This window comes from Bos grunniens, chromosome 18 (assembly GCF_055505025.1).
Source record: "Bos grunniens cultivar Pamir isolate PY7600 chromosome 18, Bosgru_T2T1.0, whole genome shotgun sequence".
Classification (NCBI taxonomy): domain Eukaryota; kingdom Metazoa; phylum Chordata; class Mammalia; order Artiodactyla; family Bovidae; genus Bos; species Bos grunniens.
Window position 1 is genome coordinate 30,684,913 of NC_141182.1, and position 5,694 is coordinate 30,690,606.

At 38.2% G+C, this 5,694-nt stretch overlaps 1 non-coding gene across 1 annotated transcript; it reads right to left on the minus strand.

The window, feature by feature from the left end:
• Positions 1-5,381: 5,381 nt before the first annotated feature.
• On the minus strand, positions 5,382-5,454 carry TRNAG-CCC (transfer RNA glycine (anticodon CCC)). The gene has a single exon. It is a non-coding gene; the product is annotated as a tRNA-Gly (tRNA).
• Between the last annotated feature and the right edge of the window lie 240 nt (positions 5,455-5,694).

Sequence of the window (5,694 nt, forward strand, 5' to 3'; positions counted from 1 at the left end):
ATGTCATGGAAGCTTGAAGCATCAGGGAGAAACTTGGATAGAGTTGGATGTGAGCATTAATCTGACTTAGAACTAGCTGAACTAGGATGTGTTTGTCCTCACCAGCACTGGCTAGGGAACCATGTCTGCTCTCCACAGCCAGAGTTCTGAGTGCAATACTTGCTAATAAATTGTGAAATGAACATTGGAAACCTGAAATGTAAGTAAGAGGAATTATCAAAACACATAATAGATATGAAACCCCATGCGGAATGAGACATTGTGTTAAGAATTGGGGGGAGTTTGGTCTAGAATTGAAAAGATGGGAGAATAACACTTCCCCACAGAAGTGCTTTCATGAAAAAGAAAAACAATCCAGGCTGAGATGGACTTTCTATGAGTCATGAGTTCAATAACATCACCAGATACATTAAAAGAAAAAGAGTGATTGCTGTATAAAGGAAAATCACGAGCAACCTTGCTTCAAGGATGGGGATAATAGACTATGAAATTCTTTTTCTTTTTTTTTTTGAAGCAAGGAATACAACTGTATTTGGAAAGCTAGGCTCCCTAGAAGATGGCAGGCTAGTGCCCCAGCGTACCATCTTATCTGGGTCTGAGTGCCAGTTTCTTTTATAGACAGAGAAGAGTAGGAGGTGAGGAAAGTGAAAGTGAAAGTGCCATCGCTCAGTCGTGTCCGACTCTTTGCAACCCCGTGGACTGTAGCCCATCAGGCTCCTCTGTCCATGGGATTTTTCAGGCAAGGGTACTGGAGTGGGCTGCCATTTCCTTCTCCAAGACTATGAAATTCTTAACCCTTGACAAGCTTCTCTTATTCTGAAAAACTCAATGTCACACGCATAGGAAACAATCTCAGTATTATTTTATCCTCATTTTTCCTACTATCCTACCCACAGTTGTGTTTATAATGTATAAAAATTTTCTCTTCCTTTCTTCACATTATTAATTGTATTTCCTGTGTCAATCAGTACTTAATAAACATTATTCAAAGCATTGTATAATATTCCAAATATTTCCTACTATCCCATAATTTACTTAACCAGTTTTGTATTTTGTGATTTTTTCACTATTATAAGTAACATGGTAAAAATAATCAGGCAATAAAAATTTTACTCTGTTTTGGATAGTCCCTTATGTTAGTTTCCCAGAAATTGAGCTATTGACTTCAGTTACATAAATAGTTTACAAAACTTTTAATCTGTGAAACCTAACTTTCAAATGAATAATAAGTCTTTTAGACTATTTCAAGTATTTCTAAATAAATTGTAATGCAAACTTTTTGAGGACTGTAATTAATATTTTAGTCTATGCATGATATATTTAGCTGAGTTAATATTAAAAAACAGAACAAAAATTTTTAGAATGATATGTGGTGTTAATAATCATTATCACTCACATTTAGAGAGGGCTTATTGAATGGCTGTTTCTTATTCTTGTTTATCTTGCTCCATTTTCAGAACAATCCTAAGAGAGGTCTTTATTTTGCGGATGAAGAAACTTTAGACCCTTGTACACAGATAGCAGGTAGTAAATGACAGTATCTATGCTGCTAGATTCCAAAGCTGACAAGTTTTTTAAATGAACTATTTTGTTTATTTATGGATTCCAATACATGTTTTTAGTTGGATTCTTTGTTTTAGGGGGTGTTTGTTCCCTATGAATTGGACTGTGCCCAGTGGTATCCTGAGAAACTGGTTCTCCAAGAACAGCGACAATAAAAAGCACTGTTTGCCCTTTTTAGATACTTTGATGATGGCCGATTTCCATCTACATGATGTCACCAAACGTGGAGAGATGTAAATATTCAGCTCTCATAAGCTGGCATAGTCAGTGCTGGCACACTGCTGACTGTGCAAGTCAGCAGTTCAACTGGTGGGGTCCCCAACCTCTGGGATCTAATGAGGTGGAGCTGATGTAATAATAATAGGAACAAAGAGCGCAATGAATACAATGCACTTGAATCGTCCTGAAACCAGGCCCTCTCCCCCAGGTTTGCGGAAAAATTGTCTTCCAAAAAATCAGTCCCTGATGCCACAAAGACTGGAGACCACTGAAATGAAACAGGAACTAGATCCTGTGAATATTCTTCCTTCACCAGTCTGCTCTATTAGGCTTTGTGGAAAGAGGGCACTGCAGAGATATTGGAAGACAAGAGGATATTGGAAGATACCGCTGGAGAGATATTGGAAGACCAGAGCACTCTGTTTCCAAAATACTTTCTTTCAGCAAAGAAGTAAATAGTTTAGGGGGAAAAAAGGGGGGGTTGGTAAACAGCCACGATAGAGTTTCTCAGCCACTTGGTGAGTGCTTCCTACAAAGCAGTTCTGGCCCAGCCCCTTTCGGGGCATTTCACTGTCTGAGTGGTTCTGTGGCAGCCACACACTCTCCAGTGTGAATTGCCCTGGCAGTAAAATACGCTGTGGATCTGTGACAACCTTGGATGGTGGGAGGTGGGAAGCAGTTATCTTCTAAATTCTTAGTTCTTTCTTGTTCACTTTCTTTCACATATTTGTGAGCCTAGACATGCTTGCTGCCTTCTGCATCTGTAATTTCTGGACTTCTTAGACCCTTCTTTAACCTCTTTTAGTAGTTAACCATCTTTTCAATCCATCACACTATTTGAATTACTGGTGTGGTTTCTATCTCCTTTCAGGACACTGACTGATACATGGGCTTACTGAAAGAAGCAAATGAAAAGTAGGATGCAAGTCTCTTTGACCAAAATTTTTCCAGCAACATATCCAAGGTCAAAATGAAACTATTCTTAGTATTCTTCATCATCATCCAAGGGATGAACAGTTTAATCTGAAATTTAAATAAGTAATAATTATAATAACAGTGTTAGTAACTTATAGTAAGTGTCTATTATACATGAGGCATATGCCAAAATCTGCTATGAGATGAAGCATTCTCTAAGTTCTCCTTTGAGGAGGATAGTCATTTGAAAGGTAAAGAAAGGCCAGTGGACATGCAGCCATAAAAAAGTAAAGTCAGAACTCAAGCTCTAAGGCATTTTCTCTTCATAACTGTATTCTACCTTTAAAAAAAAATTGTCTTTCACTGTAACTGTTAAGATATTAATTTTGAATAAGTATCTGCCAGAAAAAGAAGAAAATAAACCAATGAATTTCATTCCATTATGATGTACTCCAAAATTATTTTATTCTTTTTTTTTTTTAGAAGTTAAGGAATCCTCTGGAATTTTTTTTTAAGTAGTTTCTCAGTCACTTGTTCCACTTGGAGAAATAACTTGAAAATTAGAAAACCTGCCTCATTTGGTGAATACTTGAAATTTTCCCAGCTAATGCTGAGAATAAAAGAGCTTCCAAATTCATTAATTACCCTTAATATTCAATTCTCAAGTATAATGAATTCCATTTTCACACATATCTGAGAAAATTACATTGGAAAGTTAACATATTGCCTTTTGCTGGGTTTCAGTGAATACCTCAATGCGAAAGCAGATCAGTCCGAACTCGAAACTCCTTGGCAGACTTACATTTATTCTCTCAGCCCCCAGATTAGATGTCAGTCATGCTGAGCCTCACCACCCCACCACTCTATACGACAACTTAAAGTCATGATTCTAGCGGCACAATATACTTACAGCAGGATCCTGTTTTGGACCATGGCAGTACCAGCAGTGCTTACAAAATATATCATCTACCTCACCACATGCCCAAATTCCTCCTTGCACTTAAGCATGGACATGGAACTACTTATGGCAACTGTGTTGTCGATAGAAGTGATGAGTATTATTTTCAGGATTAGGTATTGAAAAGCCATCAGTCTTTTTTCCATGCTGTGGGATCTGAGAATGTATTGGTGGTACGGCTATGGCAGGGTTTTGCATCCTTGCTACTATGGTCATTTTGAACCAGACAATCCTGAATGTGAAAGTGTTAGTCACTAAGCTGTGTTCAACGCATTGTGACCCCGTGGACTGTAGCCCGCCAGGTTCCTCTGTCCATGGGACTTCCCAGGCAAGAATAGTGGAATGGGCAGCCATTTCCTTTCCAGGGAATCTCCCAACCCAGGGATCGAACTCACATCTCCTGTGTCTCCTGCATTGCAGGCAGAATCTTTACCGTCTGAGCCACCAGGGTGTGGGGGGCAGGATACATCTTTTGAATTGTAGAATGTTTTATGGTATCTGTCATCAGTAGCTTCCAGCATCATTCTATCCAGTTATGACAATAAGTGATATATTATGGCACTGAAAAATACCTTCTTGGGAGATACTCACTCCAAGCGAGAGCCACTGAACTTCAAGATGGTAGAGCTGCCGCCAGCCCAGTTCTCTGAGAAACTAAATGAAGCTGAGCACCTCACTTCTGTATGCTGTGAAACATATGTGAAATAAAATACACACACACAAATATATATATATATATTTTCAAATATATTTTCAAAAGAAAAAAAATCATAAAAGTCAACTTTTATGATAAGCCAGTGATATTTAGAAATTGTTATAGCTGTAGAGCTGATCCTGGTTCGTGTATACTCTACCTGTGCTTTTCTTAGCAAACATATGTATGTCTATGTTATCAGTTATTTGGAAGATTGGCACTTTATTTTATGTTTTCCAATGTCTTCTCTAATATCCTAGAACTTTATCCATCTGTCATATTGTCATCACCCATTAGTGATAATAAAAGGCACTACACACCTTATGTATTTTCCCCACCCGATTGTAAGCAAATTTGGAAAAGTAAGACTCGTTTTTTGTTGTCTCCTTTTGTCTTATCTAGCAAAGATTCCCCTAGATCTTGGGGCAGAGGAGCCTGAATGGGCTACAGTCCAACGGGTTGCAAAGAGTTGGACATGATTAAAGCGACTGAGCATGCATGCATGCATGCCCCTAGATTTTATTTCATAAGTATCTCAAACACCTACTCTGTTCTCTGCATGTCCCATAATCAATCTATTTTAAGCTCATCAAATCTGGCCTGTATCTGTGCCATGACACTATACCTCCCAGAATTAATTCCAGTATCTTATATGATCTGTTTTCCAAAGAGAAGATATAATATTTTTTTTCATTTATTTTATTTTTTAACTTTACAATATTGTATTGGTTTTGCCATATATCAACATGATCCGCCACAGGTATACACGTGTTCCCCATCCTGAACCCTCCTCCCTCCTCCCTCCCCGTACCATCCCTCTGGGTCGTCCCAGTGCACCAGCCCCAAGCATCCAGTATCATGCATCGAACTAATCTCAAAAATATACAAGCAACTCCTACAGCTCAATTCCAGAAAAAGATATAATCTTTTAAAAATGCTTGTGTATTTGGTTGTGCCATGTCTTAGTTGCTGCACATGGAATCTTAGATCTTCGGAATGCAGGATCTTTTAGTTTCTGCATGTAGGATCTAGTTCCCTGACCAGGGATTGAACCTGGGTCCCCTACATTGGGAGTGTAGAATCTTAGCCCCTAGACCACCAGGGAAGTTCTGATAGAATCTTTTTTTTTTTTTTTTTAATGCAGTTATGTCCACACCATTACTGTGAATATAACCCTTTAAAGATTTTTCATTTTTCTCAGGCTAAAGACCAAACTATTTAACATGGTCTATTGTCTACACAGTGCTTACCTCTGTGGTTTAATTTCTCATCTTTTTCCCTCTACATCTCTGATGTTTCTATATCTCAAAACTTGCCGTGTATTTTTGTCACTTTAGGTCCTTGT